The 17,282-nt window shown below is 41.5% G+C and overlaps 1 protein-coding gene across 12 annotated transcripts in view; it reads left to right on the top strand.

Moving 5' to 3' along the window:
• The window catches only part of CADPS2 (calcium dependent secretion activator 2), an 852,012-nt gene that overhangs the window by 767,876 nt on the left and 66,854 nt on the right, over window positions 1-17,282 (top strand). The window lies entirely within an intron of this gene.

Below are 17,282 nucleotides of genomic sequence, written 5' to 3' on the forward strand. Positions count from 1 at the left end.
TGCAAATATCTTGTGTGTTTTGAAGATAAAATATTTTTCTAGGTGGATTGCCTTAAAATCCATAGTTATGCCTCTGGTTTGGTTGTATTATGGCATTGTTTGTCAAGTGATTTTATTCCTTTGTTAGTGTAGAGAAATGCATCAGTTGATGGTTATGGTTTGCCCTTACTGTGTAACAAATTAGGGTCATAATGTAGGGATTTTTGGAAATCAGATTTTGTAGTGCTTACAGCTTCTAGAAGGCTCACGCACATTATAATGTTCATGTGAGAACAACTCTACATTGGTCTTCCAGGTAAGCTCTGGACAGTCTGGATCCTCAGTGGGCCAGACCTCCACTTACAATATCTCACAAAAGTTATTACACCCCTCAAATTTTTATAAATATTTTAGTAGATCTTTTCATGTGACACCACTAAAGAAATGACACTTTGCTACAACGTAAAGTAGTGAGTGTACAGCTTGTATAACAGTGTAAATTTACTGTCCCCTCAAAATAACTCAACACACAGCCATTGATGTTTAAACTGCTGGCAACAAAAGTGAGTACACCCCTAAGTAAAAATGTCCAAATTGGGCCCAAAGTGTCAATATTTTGTGTGGCCACCATTAATTTTCAGCACTGCTTTAACCACCTTGGGCATGGAGTTCACCAAAGCTTCACAGGTTGCCACTGGAGTTCTCTTCCACTCCTCCATGCCGAAGTCACGGAGACCTTGCACTCCTCCACCTTCCATTTGACAATGCCCCACATATGCTCAATAGGGTTTAGCTCTGGAGACATGCTTGGCCAGTCAATCACCTTTACCCTCAGCTTCTTTAGCAAGGCAGTGGTTCATCTTGGAGGTGTGTTTGGGGTTGTTATGTTGGAATACTACTCTGCGGCCCAGTCTCCGAATGGAGGGGATCATGCTCTGCTTCAGTATGTCACAGTACATGTTGGCATTCATGGTTCCATCATGGAACTGTAGCTCCCCAGTGTCGGTAGCACTCATTCAGCCCCAGACCATGACACTCCCACCACCATGCTTGACTATAGGCAAGACACACTTGTCTATGTACTACTCACCTGGTTGCCGCCACACGCTTGACAATATCTGAACCAAATACATTTTTATCTTGGTATCATCAGACCACAGGACATGGTTTCAGTAATTCATATCCTTAGTCTGCTTGTCTTCAGCAAACTGTTTGCGGGCTTTGTTGTGCATCATCTTTAGAAGAAGGCTTCCTTCTGGGATGACAGCCATGCAGACCAATGATGCAGTGTGCAGCATATGGTCTGAGCACTGACAGGCTGACCCCCCAACCCTTCAATCTCTGCAGAAATGCTGGCAGCACTCATACGTCTATTTCCCAAAGACAATCTCTGGATATGATGCGGAGCTCATGCACTCAACTTCTTTGGTTGACCATGGTGAGGCCTGTTCTGAGTGGAACCTGTCCTGTTAAATCACTGTATAGTCTTGGTCACTGTGCTGCAGCTCAGTTTAAGGGTCTTGGCAATCTTATAACCTAGGCCAGGGATCCTCAAACTACGGCCCTCCAGCTGTTGCGAAACTACACATCCCATGAGGCATTGTAAAACTCTGACATTCACAGACATGACTAGGCATCATGGGAATTGTAGTTCCTGAACAACTGGAGGGCCATAATTTGAAGACCCATGACCTAGGCCGTCTTTATGTAGAGCAACAATTCTTTTATCCAGATCTTCAGAGAGTTCTTTGCCATGAGGTGCTATGTTGAACTTCCAGTGACCAGTATGAGAGAGTGAGAGCGATAGCACCAAATTTAAAACACCTGCTCCCCATTCACACCTGAGACCTTATAACAAGTCACATGACACCGGGGAGGAAAAATGGCTAATTGGGCCAAATGTGGACATTTTCACTTAGGGGTGTACTCACTTTTGTTGCCAGCAGCTTAGACATTAAAGGCTGTGTGTTTGTTATTTTGAGGGGACAGCAAATTGACACTGTTCTACAATCTGTACACTCACTGCTTTACATTGTAGCAAAGTGTAATTTCTTCATTGTTGTCACATGAAAAGATAAAATTAAATATTTACAAAAATGTAAGGGATGTACTCACTTTTGTGAGATACTGTATATGAACAGAATTATATTTTCTCAGAAGTCTAGGAGCAGCATGTGGGACTGTCTCTTACTCGTACATTATTTGTCCTATCTGCTTATTTTAGATTCTTCTGAGGATTTGTCCAGTTTTGGAAAGACCAGTTTGCTTAACAAAAAAACCTAGGGGAAAGTAGCTTTTTTCTTTCTTATGCCTCCATCTTTTTAGAGTGACACAGATCATATGTTGCAGTTCTTACTTATTGGGGAGACTTACTAAAATGGGTTCAAACAGAATTGGATGCAGCTGTGCATAGTAGCCAATCAGCCTATAACTTCAGCTTGTTCAATTAAGCATTGACAATAAAACCTAGAAGCTGATCATTTTGCACGGTTGCACCAGATTCTTTGTGCACCAGTTTTAGTAAATCTCCCACATTGTGTCATCACTCCATACTGCTTACTCTCTGCTTCTGTGCAGAAGGGAGAAGACGCAAACCTCAGGTCAGTGATAAGACTGCAGGTAAGTTGGTCGAGGAACACCAGAGTGCTAAAAAAGTGAATGTGCTGACATAAAAGAAAGAGTCTTGTATAAATTGCAGACGATCAAATGCCTTTTCAGTGTTTATATTTCAGAAGATAAACAGTTAGCTATTATTCAAAGAGTGAATTAAGTCCCAAAGATTTATATTGAACTTGGCAGGAGTTATACCGGTATAAAAAAAAAAAAAAAGGAAATACCAATATTGGTTGAAGTGTAAAAGCTGCAAGTAAATACAGTTGTGCTCAAAAGTTTGCATACCCTGGCAAATATTTTGACATTTATATTGAAGATATGACTACTTGTGCCAAAAAAAGTCTGTTATTCAGGCATAGTGTTCACATGAAGCCATTTATGATGACATCGTTTTTTTTGGCTCCTTTTAAAATCATAATAACAGAAATCATCCAAATGGCCCTGATGAAATGTTTACCTACCCTGGAATGTTTGTCCTTGCTACAGACACAGAACATGGCACACAAGTTACAGTGGCTATTAAAGGTTAATTTACCACATTTGTGGCATTTTAAATCGCAATTGGTGTATGTGTATAAATAGTCAATGAGTTTATTAGCTCTCATATGGATGCAACTAAGCAGGCTAGACACTGAGCTATGGGGAGCAGAAAAGAACAGTCAAAAGACCTGTGTAACAAGGTAATGAAACATTACAAAAATGGAAAAGGATATGCAAAAATATCAAAATCCTTGAATATGCCAGTCAGTACTGTTCAAGTGAAAAATATGGGGATCTCTTGATACCAAGCCAAGGTCAGGTAGATCGAGAAAGATTTCAGCCACAACTGACACAGGAATTGTCCGGAATACAAAGAAAAACCCACAGGTAAACGCAGGAGAAATGCAGGCTGCTCTGGAAAAATGTTTTTTTTTTTTTTTTTAAGGAGCACAATACAATGATACTTGAACAAAAAAGAGCTGCATGGTCAAGTTGCCAGAAAGAAGCCTTTACTGTACATGTTCCACAAAAAAAAGCCTGGTTACATGATGCTCAACAAGACCTTGACATGCCTCATTGGCTTTTTTTGTGGCATTGTCACAGTAAAGGCTTCCTTCTGGCAGTTCAACAGAAGGAGGGATCCCCTAAGTGGACTTTTAAGGCACTAACATAATTTGTAGAAAAAACATATTTTACTAAACACAAGCGCAGTAAAAACAAAAGTATATTGGAATGGTTACAATTGCTGTGTACTAGGTACAAAATCACCACAATGATTGACTGTAAAGTTCTCGTAATTCACCCAATGCGTTTCAGAGTATCTATCTCCTTCTTTAGGCGTGTTTATAAAAAGGTCAATCATACATCTATAATGTAGTAATAACAGTCAAATACAGAGTATACAAAGATATACAATATTTTTTACATCTATATTAAAAAACAAAGAATATTGTGTAGACTCACATATATTGTGGAGATATCATAGGGGGAACATTCCAAAAGCTATTTAAAAACGCAGAATATAAGCAGAAGTGTGTCTCTGCCTGTTAGGGTAGCTGGTCTTCACAGCATATTTTAGTATACCATCAAATGAGAATTGAGTACAGCCAAGCTAGCATGAGAGGCATTGAACAGCTGACGACACTAAAGCCAAAGAAATAAGTAAAAGTAAATTGTAATAGGGGGCATATAAAATGGTACGATTCAGCTAACCTACATTACTTTTTTGCTAAAAGAGTTTTTAGAGAATGTACAAGCAAGATGTATACAGAGAAATTATTATATTGAAGAGTTTTATATGTAAAATATATGAAAATAATGTATATACATATGTATCCTACCTGCACGCAATGAGGACAAATAATTTTAAAGGTCGATATAGAAAATGATATAGTTGGTGTCAACTGAAAGATGATAAATGCATGATAGAGGGTCACTTATGTGTAGATATACACATTTGATTGGAACAAAACCCTCCTCCAAATGGAGCTGCATTGGATACATAATCTAAATGCTACTTTACCACCTGGCCTCAATGAGGCTATTTGTTTCAAGTCCTTTTTGGAAGGTTGCTCTTCTACATGTCTACTATCAGTTTTCGGTGTTCCCAGTTATCTGCCTGTTGTTTGCACTTTCAGATTTGGCCACCAGGGGGCCATATTAATCCATGTCCCCCACTGTACCTTCCCATAGTACCTGATGGAATATTCAAAGTTTATTGAAATATTTATTACATGCCGACACCTAGTGGGTGGATTGTTGCAATACCTGGCACACAAAGCTGCCCGGATTTGGTTATCTGCTCCGGCTTGTTTATGCTGGCTACAGCTGATTCTATCTCGTCCAGCCGCCATTTTTGTTACTCTGGCGGGCATGCGTTTTTCTGGCGGTGAGGCTTGTGTCGGTGGGCCATGGGTGCACGTCGTCGCTCTGTCGTGCTGATGTTGCACATGTGCATTTGGGGCGGGGGTATGCATGCAGGGCTCAGGAACCCTGCAGAGGATACGCCCTTGATCTCCCCTTCCGTATCAGGCACAGCTGATAATTATCAGCTGTTCCTGCCATTGGAGGGAGACAAGTATATCAGGCACGCCTTGGAGACATGGCTGACATCCACCTGAGGGATGGGATGCAAGGATGTGTCTCCATGCACCTGCCTCTTACATACCAGGTACGATTGACCTATATTACATAACAGTGACAGTTTGTTGCATGCTAAATCATTGGATGGGCTATCACCTACTCTCTTACTGACACTGTTCCACTTATCTTTATTGTTAATGTTTAAAAGCATCATATATATATATATATATATATATATATATATATATATATATATATATTGTGTGTGTGTGTGTGTGTGTGTATATATATATATATATAATGTTTTCAAGCCCAACGTTTTTCTGTCTTGGCTGCCAACCCCTGCCTCCATTGAGGATATAATAAATTGTTTGATACACTTCAGTATTATACAGGCTCAACCACAGGGCTTACTAATCGCTTAGCAAGCTACTCACATAGGCGATTTATATTACATATACGGTCTAAGCATGGTTGTGGGGCTAGACATCAATTAACTGTTAGAAGTCACCTCTAATGTGAATCTATATTATCTTGAACCTGCCCCATTATAGCCTACATAGTTGTGTTAATGATGGCAAGAAGAGGTTGACTTATGAAGAATCATAATCTCATAAAATTAACCTGAAACACTTATATAAGTGACCCTCTGTCATGCATTTATCATCTTTCAGTTGACACCAACTATATAGTGTTCTATATCAACCTTTCAACAATTATCTGTCCTCATTGAGCGCAGGTAGGATACATACGTATATACATTATTTTCATATATTTTACATATATACCTCTTCAATATAATAATCTCTTTGTATAAATCTTGCTTGTACATTCTCCAAAAACTCTTTTAGTAAAAAGTAATGTAGGTTATCTATATCGTACCATTTAATATGCCCCCAATTACAATTTGCTTTTACTTACAGGGCTATGCCCTCCTTTGGCCTCAGTGTTGTCAGCTGACCAATGCCTCTCATGTTAGCCCGGCTGTACGTAATTCTCATTCATTTGATGGTATACTAAAATATGCTGTGAAGACCAGATACCCTAACAGGCAGATTCATGGAGACACACTTCTGCTTACATTCTTTTTAAATAGCTTTTGGAATGTTTCACCTACGATATCTCTACAGAATATGTGAGTCTACACGAAATTCATTGTTATTGTAATATACACAAAATATGTTATATGACCATTCCATACAACCATATGTTATGTTATACAACACTCCACAAAAACTGCTCTCCTAAAACTAACGATCTACTAACGGCCAAAACCAATCAACATTATTCTGTACTCCTACTCCTCGACCTCTCTGCTGCATTTGATACGGTTGACCACCCCCTCCTCCTCAAAAAACTCCACGCCTTTGGTCTCCGTAACTGTACTCTTCAATGGATCTGTTCTTAGTTATCCAACCGCACCTTTAACGTTTCTAACAATTCTACTTCTTCCTCTCCTCTTCCTTGGTTCTGTTCTTGGACCTTTTTTAAGTCACTGTACATAGTTCTATAGTTGCTGAGGGTAAAAAAGACACAAGTCCATCCAGTTCAACCTATGTGTCTGTGTTTATGTCAAAAGTACATTGTATATCCCTGTAAGTTTTGATCACTAAGGTACCTGTCTAATAGTTTTTTTTAAATTATCGATGCTCCCTGCTGGAGTAAATTCCACTGCTTGTGGAAGAGAATGCTACATCCTTACTGCTCTGATGGTAAATAACACGCTACGCAGTTAGGGTTTAACCACTTCTATTCTAATTTTAGTGAATGTCCACATGTCTTTTTAAATTCCCTTTCACTGAAAAGTGTTTTACCTATGCTAGGGTCACCGGTATTGTATTTGTATATTGATATCATATCCCCTCTCAAGGGTCTCCTCTCCAGAGAGAATAAGTTCAAAGCTTGCAGCCTTTCTCCATAGCTGGGGTCCTCCAGTCCCATTATTAGCTTTGTTGCTCTAATCTGGATTCTCTCTCCAGCACATCCCTCCTGTGCTTGCAGCAGCCTGGCATTGGGTACCATTGCTGAGACTGTCATCTACTAGGACCCTTTCAATCCTAGACTCCCCCAGTGGTTCTCCCCCTAGCGAGTAACTTGTATTCATATTTAAGCCTCATTTGCCATGTATCCCCCCCCCCCCTTCATTTGTTTAGGTCTTTGTTATGGATGATATGTTTCCTTAAATGCAACTCTATGGTGCATCTCTGCTGTACTTCTTCCTGTGTGGTGTTTCCTGTTCCTGCTGGGTTATTAAGTAAACAAGTAAACATGGCTTCTGTACAGTAATGGCTTGTGCTGTCTCTTTACATATATCACATCAAACATGTCAGGAGATTTCTGGATGCATGCTCTTTCTACACATTAGATGCTAGATGCTGAGAGCCTACTAGCCTTGATGTGAATGGAATGTTCTTGGAACTGATTGTGCCTCCTAACAATTAGTCCTGGATGCTGAGTATTTGCAGCAAGGAAAACCGCATCATGGCAGCTAACAGCATTCCACTGCCTGAGGCATTGAAAGTGAGTGGAGATGTCAGCGGTAACTGGGACAATTTCAGGGCAGAGTTTAAGGACTACTCATTAGCCACAGGTTTAAATTAGAAGCCTGCTGCAGTGCAAGCAGCCACACTTAGGAGGGTGTTGGGCAGTGAAGGCCTTCATGTTTACAAGCCTAATCTGAACCTCACAGAGGAGCAAAAGAGTGACACTAAAGCCATTCTGGATGCATTAGAAGCTTTCTTCAGACCCTCTAAAAATGTCATATATGAAAGATAAATATTTGGCTGCTGTAAGGAAGAAGACTGTGACTCAATAGACAGGTTTGTAACACGGCTAAGAGAAAAAACAGCAAGCTGTGAGTATGGCTCTCTGAGAGATGAAATTATTTGTGATAAAATAGTTTTGGGTATCACCAGTTAAAGCGCACGCCACCACCTATTGAGGAAACATGATTTAGATCTATAAACAGCAAATGATATATGTCGCACTGCAGAACTTACTGACAAACATATGAAAGCTATGGAGCAGGATAAACTGACAATATCAATGCAGCCTCTAAACAACAGCAAAGCTTCAAAAATCACCAACATAAGGGTCACCTACACAACTCACCTGGGAGGAAGCCTGCATCATCTGCAATGTGCATGTATGAGAGAAAGAAGTGTCCTGCATATGGGAAAATCCTGTACTGCATGTGGTAAACCAAATCACTTTGCAAGAGTGTCTCTCTCCAGTAAAATGGAAGCAAGGAAGCTGCACACAATTGAGCAAATGTCAGATCCGGAGGACACATACCTAATTAGCACTGATATGGTTTACTCCTCAGAATGCATTGGTGATGTAAACACAAAGGGCAAAAAATGGTTTGTAAACCTCAGATTAAACAATATAATCCAACCCTGCCAGCTGGACTCGGGTGCAACGTGTGATGTCATGAGTATAAAGGACAAAATGAAACTGGCACCCAGTGCACCCCTTCAGCCTAGTAGCTCCAAAATAAAGTTGTATTCAGGGGAATTAATGGAATCATTGAGGCTGTTCCAAACAGAATGCAGCACTTTGAGATTGTTGAAACCGTTCAGAAACCGCTATTATTGGGTTCAATATGTGAGTGCCTTGGACTTATGCTGTTCACCATTCCTGCTGAGCTACATAATTTTGATAATCAGCCTGCACAATCTCTGACTAGGCCACTGACAAAACAGCAAATTCTTCACGCCTACAGTGATGTGTTTGAGGGCCCGATAGTCCGTTCCAGAAGAGGTTCGTTTTGAACTTGTTCCTACCATTCAACCTGTACAATGTGCCCCACGCAATGTGCCTATCGCCATTAAGCCACAGGTCAAAGTTCAACTAGATAAATATGAAGATGAAGGACATCTAACATCAGTATCGGAGCCTACAGATTGGATCAATAACATGGTTGTTATCAGCCTAAGAAGATCAGAATATGCATTGATCCCAAGTTGCTCAATAGGGCCCTGAAACGGTCACACTACTTAATGCCAATGCTCGATGATATTTTGCACAAACTACCTAAAGCATGTGTCTTCGCACTTGTTGATGCTAGAGATGCCTTTTTACAGTGCAAACTGGATGAAAAGAGTAGTTACATGACCACGTTCTGGACTCCTTGGGGCAGAAAGAGATGGTTCAAACTGCTATTTGGAGTCTCTGTAGCACCTGAGGTATACCAGCGAAAGTAGCATGAACTATTAGGTGATCTTCACGGAACTGAGTCAATAGCTGATGAAATTCTTATAGCTGTCTACGGTAATACAGATGAGACTGAGCACGACCATGATGAAAAGTTAATAGCGCTACTGAATCGTTGTAGTCAGTTGATGCTGAGGCTTAATGTAAAGAAATTGCAGTTCAAGTTGGAAGAAGTCAGTTTCCATAGACGTATCCTGTCTTCACAGGGCTTAAAAGCTGACCCAGATAAGATTAAAGCCATTGTGGACATGCCAAAGCCTGCTGATGCCAAAGCAGTACAGAGATTTATTGGCTTTGTTGCAAAATTCCTGCCACAGTTATGAGGTGTGTGAGCCATTAAGGCGACTTCTGGACAAAGATAGGGTTTGGCACAGGCTTACCAAACATGATCGGGCAGTAGAGGATATAAAATACTTGATCACCTCTGCCCCAGTGTTGAAATACTATGATGTCGCAAAGCCTGTTATGATACAAAGTGTAAAAATGGTCTAGGTTGGCTTTTGCAAAAAGTTGCATGTGTCCAGAGCTCTTTCCTCAGATGAGCAAAATTATTCTTAAATTAAGAAGGAATGTTTAAGCATTGTATTTGTTTGCCAGCATTTCCATCATTATCTTTATGGACAGGATTCAATTACAGCTGAAACTGATCACAAACCTCTGATAGCCATATTCAAAAAGCCCCTTTTGTGTGCTCCCAAGGATTTGCAGATCATGATGCTTACATTGCAGCATTACAACCTCAATGTTGTCTACAAGCCAGGATGTTAAATGTATATCAGTGAAACCCTGAGCAGAGCTATGTCAGATAATGTGGCACCTGGAGGTGAGCATGAGCATCATACAATTTGTCTGCTGCAACAGGAACAAAATTTCTTTGCTGATATCAATCAAGCGGACTATCTTAATGTCACATCAGCGACTACATCAACTCGTACAGCACACTGACAGTAGTGCAATTTTACAAGCTTTGAAATCTATTTTGAGTGGGTGGCCAGATGAAAAAGAGGCAGTACTTGGAATTGTAATGGAATACTGGTCCTTTAGAGATGAGAACAGCATACAAAATGGTATCTTGTACAAAGGTTCAAGGGTCTTCGTGCCGAAGTCACTGAGAGCAGAGATCTTATTACTCGTACACTCCAGCCATATTGGTGGGGAAGCATGCTACAGACAAACTCCCACCTGCAATGAATATGCCCATTTACAACAAAAAGAAACCATCATGTCACATGAGATACCTACAGTCCATGGCAGATTATCAGTATGTACTTATTCAACTACGCAGGCAAGGAATACCTGCTATTAGTCGATCTTTATTCAGACTTCTGGGAAATAGACCTTCTTCCAGACTTATCTATTCTATGATCAGTAATGAAACCACCTGCATCATTGAATGCCCATTCTGAAAGCAAGCTGAATGCAGGGCAGCCCAACAACTCAATAGCATACTGGGCAAGTTCTGGCCAGTGGTGTATTCTGATGACCCAGTAAATCAGTGGATTGTCCGCTGGAAAGCTCTCCATCTCTGTTTTGGCCCCAGGGTAATCGTTCACCATGTGATGCAGACGCTGTCGATGGGATGGGGGAGTTGACAGCCCTGGGCAGCAAGGACTAAAAAAAATTCCAAAATGCCTCACTTAGGTGGATGCCTCCTCCAATGCTCCTCTCTTAACCAACAGAAGACTCAAAACTATGTTTTCCATGTCACTGTAACCTACTGAAGTCAGGAAAAACATTCAATAAAATCCTCTAACGTGTCCTCAAGAGATTTTATCTGCTGCACTTTCTATGGGAACCAGATGAATTCTGAGTTCTTCCTCTTAAAACAGTGGTCAAGAAGGGTTGCCAACCAGTGATCATCCTTCTCCTTTATGCCATGTTTTCATGGGTCCTTTCGCAGCCTTTGAAGAATGAGGCTGCCCATGCATCCTAAAATTTGCTGAGGCTTGAGAAGCAGACTCCTCGGGGTCACTCAGGATGACAGCATCTAGAACTTCCTCCTCCCCACCACATACTACTCCCAAGGGTCCTGGGGTTGTAAAGCAATCGCTTACAGATTGATGCATGTCTTCCTCTTCTTTGAAGCCTATACAATTGCCAGAATCCTCCTCCTCTCTCTCCTCCTGTGTGTTCTGTGACATAGGAATGATGGTATCTGGATAAAGTGGGCCTTGAGAGGAAAGGAAGTCCTCATCTTCCTCCTGCTGCTCTGCCTCCAGTAGCCTGTCCATAATTCCATGCAGAGTCTGCTCCAGCAGGAACACAACAGGGATTGATTCACTGATGCATGCACTGTCACTGCTCACCATCCTTGTGCCCTCCTCAAATGGTGACAATACAGTACATGCATCCTTAATGATCAGCCATTGGCGTGGGGAGAAAAAGTAGGTGTTCTGAGTCTGTTGTCGTGCCGTACTCGCACAAGTACTCGTTGATGGCCCTTTGCTGCATGTATAGCCACTGCAGCATTGCCAAAGTCGAGTTCCACCTGGTGGGCATGTTACAAATCAGGTGGTTTATGGGCAGGTGGAATTCCCACTGAATTAGAGCCAACTGAGCACTGGCTGTGTATGACTGCCTGAAATGGCTACAGACTCTTCTGGCCTACTTTAGTACATCTTGCAACCCTAGGTACGTACTTAGGAAATACTGCACCACCAATTTTGGGACATGTGCCAGGCATGGAACATGTGTTAACTTTCCCTGTCTTGAGGGCAGACAGGAGGTTTGAGCCATTATCGGACACCACCATTCCTGGCTCCAGCTGGCGTGGTGTGAACCACCTCTGGGTCTGTCCTTGCAGAGCTGCATGAATCTCTGCTCCTGGTGTGGTTCCTGTCCCCTAAACACACAGGCTGAAGCACTACATGGCACCTTTTAGCCTGACTCTGGGAATAGACCTTTGAACGCTTAGGGGTACCTGAGGTTCATCGTTCAATTCTGGGGCATGGAAGAGGAGGGGGTAGAGCTCGCAGGTCTGGCTTTCATCACCACCAGCTGTATGGAGACGTGGGGGCACAACAAGATGCAGCACCGAGCCCTGTCCTGTATTTTTTAAGTTGCAAGCAGCGTTACCCAGTGTGCTGTGAACTAAATATATCGTCCCTGCCCATGCTTGCTGGACCACATGTCAGCAGTAAGGTGGATTTTATGGCTGACTGCTTTGCCCAACGATGCCAGGACATTCCATTCCATGTGATGGTAGAGAGATGGAACGGCCTTATGTGAAAAGTAGTAGCGACTGGGAACCTGCCATTGTGGTACTGCACATTGTGCGGATTTATGGAAGAGGGCAGAATCCACCAGGTTTAACGGTAGAAGTTGGAGAGCCAACAGGTTTGACAAGCTTGCATTCAGACGCTGGGCATGTGGGTGGCAGGGACTGTTTTTTTTTCCGCTGCATCAGATGGTGCAGAGAAATTTGCCGGCTACAGTCAACAGCTGGTGATGTGCTGTTGGGACTCCCTGTGCTATACCATCATCCCTGTCAGTGGAGGCTGCTGAGAGGCAATGCCTCGATATCGCAGGGGCAGACTGAAGTGGGTAAGGAGGAGGAGGGACAGATTTGTACCCCTTTTGTGTGGCTTTTAGGTGCTCTTGCCAACGGGCTGAGTGTTTGGACATTAAATGCTTTTTTTAAGCATGTGGTACCTAAACTGTTGGTGTTTTTGCCACGTTTGATGTGCCTAAGACAGTTTGCAGATAGCAACAGTGCGATCTGCTGCAGATGTGCTGAAAATGGCCCAGACAGCTGAGCTTTGGGGAGTGGGCCAGGAAATAAGAGCTGTAGAATGTGATGGAATAGGGTGGCTGCTCTCCACTTTCTTGATGTCGGCCTCCTTGGGGTTGTGCCGCCTCACCTTCAGTTTTCTCCTTTGCTCTATCTGGCACCCAAGTTGCATCAGTGACCTCATCATCATAGTCATCTCCTCCGTCTTCATCATTACCACTGGAGACAACTTGGCAATACGCCGCGGCTTGGGGAGCATGAATGCCAATTTGTCTATCAGTGTCCCTCCCTGTCTAGGCTCATGTTTCTGTCATCCTCAACCTCAGAACCAACATCTGAATCCAGTAATGACTGTGCATCATCAAGATGCAAGTGGCTGATGCTGTGGTCAAATAACTCAGCTGACTCCTCAATGGCTGATGTTGGGGCTATGGTAGGAATAGATGTGGACAAGGAGGCAGGTTTATACACACTGGCAACTGCAGGGGACTGCACACTTGTCTCTGCTTGCATGACAAATGAGGAGGATGAGGAAGGTTTAGTAAGCCAGTCCACCACCTCCTCTGCATGCTGTGGCTGGATAGCATGGGCAAACTCACTAAACAGAGGAAATGAGGACTGACCACCACATCCACCTTTGCCTGTGGACACATTTGTTTCTGGGCCCCTTACAGTGCCAAGGGAAGGTATGCTTCTCCTTGTTGTCCTCCAAGACATTGGGAGGGAGGGGGCGGTGCTTATAAGCAAATGTAAAGAAAAAGTTGAAATCTGTAAGTAGATACACTTTAACCAATGTCACACTGCACAGATGCACTATAATATACTGCAATATAATGCGCCAAACGTACAGTGACGCACAGAACTATAGGGTGTTACTGGTAGTAACGCATGCAGTAGTAAATGGCATTAAACTGGCAATAACACAATCAAATAGACAGTGTTCAACCGTCACTACACTGACACTATCTGAACTATCTGACACTATCTGAACTGTCCCTACTCTAGCTATACACTAATGTAAAGATTACTGACACGGTCTCACTACACTGAAACTATGAGCTGTCCCTACTCTACACTAATGTATGTATGAATGACACGGTCTCACTACAGTGAAAACATCTGAGCTATCCCTACTCTACCTGCAAACTATGCTAAGCTGAATGATGGTCCTCCTCACTCACAATCACACTATCCCTAGACTGACACTAAACTAATATTCTACACTGACAATTGAAGCAAAATAGCACAGTATAGCACACTAATAGCACTGAACAGAGCCCTTTTTAATCTCTCTCCACACCGGAATCACACGGAAAATGTCTGCCATTGAAAGAATACTTTTATACTGTGGGGCGGGAATGAGCCATGATTGGATAAAATGATTGGCTAAAATCATGATGACAGTGTCCAATCCTGACTCTGAAAGTGCTCTGTGCCCTGATTGGCTGAAGCTTTCACTGCTTCAGTGAGTCAGGCCTTGCAATGCACTGTCAGCGCCACAATCCATTGTGGTTGGTTTGGGGAGGGGGGCCAACAAACGGTCATCCCTAGTGTTGACCACCTTTTGGGGTCAAAAGCTTCCTGTAAGCCTCCCATTTGTCACACTAGGGTGGCATGACTTTCCTCTGGGTGTCTGGACATCTCTTGCATTCCTTCTTTCTGGTGACATCTTTACATCTATTTAAAATAACTCCACTTTTGTACTACATTTCACTTGAAGCCACTACTCACAGATAAGGACTTTGTTACATGTGTTTGATGGAATTTTCTTTGTTTATTTATACACATAATCACTTTCATGGATTTCAATGTTACATACATTTTATACATTTTTTCTTTGTTTTAGTTTAGCATCAGCACGCTTTTGTTCGTGTTTGAGCCTTAGTTATGTTTTGAGCACTGCAATTTTTTAAGCACTGCACTCTCTTGTTCCAGTGCTGTGGTACTTTTAACCTGAGTATTGTGCCAGAAGCTTTCTGCCCACTTGGGCCCTAGCACAAAAGTTTTCCTTCTTTTTAGTGATAATAAACAGGACTAATAGGGGGACTCTCACTAACGGGCTCACAGACCATAAAAAAAAAACCTGAAATGGGTTCTAATCTCTCTACAGTCTATCCAAAATTAACCACTCCAATACAGGGCACTTAAACACCTTCCCGCCCAGACCAATTTTGAGCTTTCAGTACTCACATTTTGAATGGAAATTACTCTGTCATGCTACACTGTATCCAAACAAAATTTTATCATTTTTTTTCTCATAATTAGAGCTTTCATTTGGTAGTATTTAATCACTGCTGGGTTTTTTCTTTTTTGAGCTATAAGCGGAAAAATAGCGAAAATGTAGGGGGAAAAAAACCTTTTTTTAGTTTCTATTGTAAAATTTTGCAAATAAGTAATTTTTCTTCATAAATTTGGGCCAAAATCTATACTGCTACATATCTTTGGCAAAAATAACCCAAATTGGTGGATATTATTTAGTCTGTGTGAATGTTAGAGTCTACAAATTAGGGTGCAAATCACTTAAAATTGATGTACTGAAGGCCTATCTCATTTCTTGAGACACTAATAATCAAGGAAAGTACAAATACCCCCCAAATGACCCCTTTTTGGAAAGTAGACAGTCCAGGGTATTTAGTAAGAGGCATGGTGAGTTTTTTGAAGTTGTAATTTTTTTCCCCACAATTCTTGGGAAAATTAAGACCTTTTTTTCTTTTCTTTTTTTTTTTTTTACACAAACTTATTGTATTGACGGGTTATTTCTTAAATACAGCATGCTCATACTTGCAACAACACCCACAAATACATTCTGCTACTCCCCCTGAGTAAGGCGATACCACATTTGTGAGACTTTTACACAGCCTGGCCACATACAGAGGCCTAACATCCAAGTAGCACCTCCTGGCATTCTTTTTTTTTTTATTATTTCTTTATTTTTGAAATTTTCATAAGATTACAAACAGCTATAATTCCTATGTAGGCCATTTCACATGATCCTAGATACAACATCATTTCTTATAAAAAAATTATCTCCCTTTAGCCACCCTCCCCCCCCCCCCCCCCCCCACCCACCCCTCTCTCACTCGATCCTCCTCCATGGGGATCCTTTCAACTAGCACTCCACCATCTTCAAATAATTTTCAGTTTTAACAAATAACACCCAGAGATGCCATTTATTCTGATACCTTTCCTCCATATTATCCAGTTTATACATTGACTCTTCGATAATTCGTATCCTTTCTAATCTTTCCGCCCATTCCCTCATCGAGGGAGGGTCAGATCTTTTCCATCTTAGCGGTATCAATGATTTGGCAGCGTTCAATAAACAGGGAATCAAGGAATCCCCGTACTCTCTCTCTCCTTTATCTATATCATGAAATAAACAAGCCCACGGATCCCTTCTAATCCTTTCCCCTGTTATTTCAAAAATAAATTCAATTACTTTATCCCAAAATGTCTGTATCTTAGGACACAACCACCATATATGAGCGAATGACCCCACCCCCAAGCAGCCTCTCCAGCATGACCGAGGGGTCGCGCTACATATTTTATTTCCTTGTTGTGGGGTTATGTACCATCTTGTTAAAAGTTTATATGACATCTCTCGAGTCTGTGAATCTACGGCCACTGAATAGGTTTGTCTTATTATCCTATTTCTATGATAGTCATCCCTTAAAGACCCGATTTCACTTTCCCATTTTTCTAGATAGGGGGGATAATTTTGCTCTACTCTTTCTATTAGGATTTTATAAAGTTTTGAGATCCTTTTTTCTAGGCAGTGACGGTTCACTAATAGCTTCTCCAATGGTCTGAGTTCCTTACCCCGTAATGGCTGTGATAAAGAGTGAATAAAATAATATAATTGATAATATCTCCATTTATCTAATGGTTTGTGACCCCATTTCCCTATAATTTCCTCATATGTGCACATCCTATTACCTTCCATCACCTCCTGTAATTTAATATTGTCTTTCTTAACCCACCTACTATAATATAAATATTCCTCTTGACCTGGGATAAAAAATTTCGTGTCCAATAGTGGCATTAATGGTGAGTTGTGTTCCCAGTTATATCGCTTATTTATTATGTCCCATATCTGAAATAAATTTTTTGTGAGTGTGTTTGTGCTAAGACCTAATTCTCTGTGCTTTGCAGGGATCCATACTATTTCCCCTAATTCCCTGCT

Source organism: Lithobates pipiens, unplaced genomic scaffold (assembly GCF_037356315.1).
Source record: "Lithobates pipiens isolate NorthernLeopardFrog02 unplaced genomic scaffold, aLitPip1_a1.2 Scaffold_8, whole genome shotgun sequence".
Classification (NCBI taxonomy): Eukaryota; Metazoa; Chordata; class Amphibia; order Anura; family Ranidae; genus Lithobates; species Lithobates pipiens.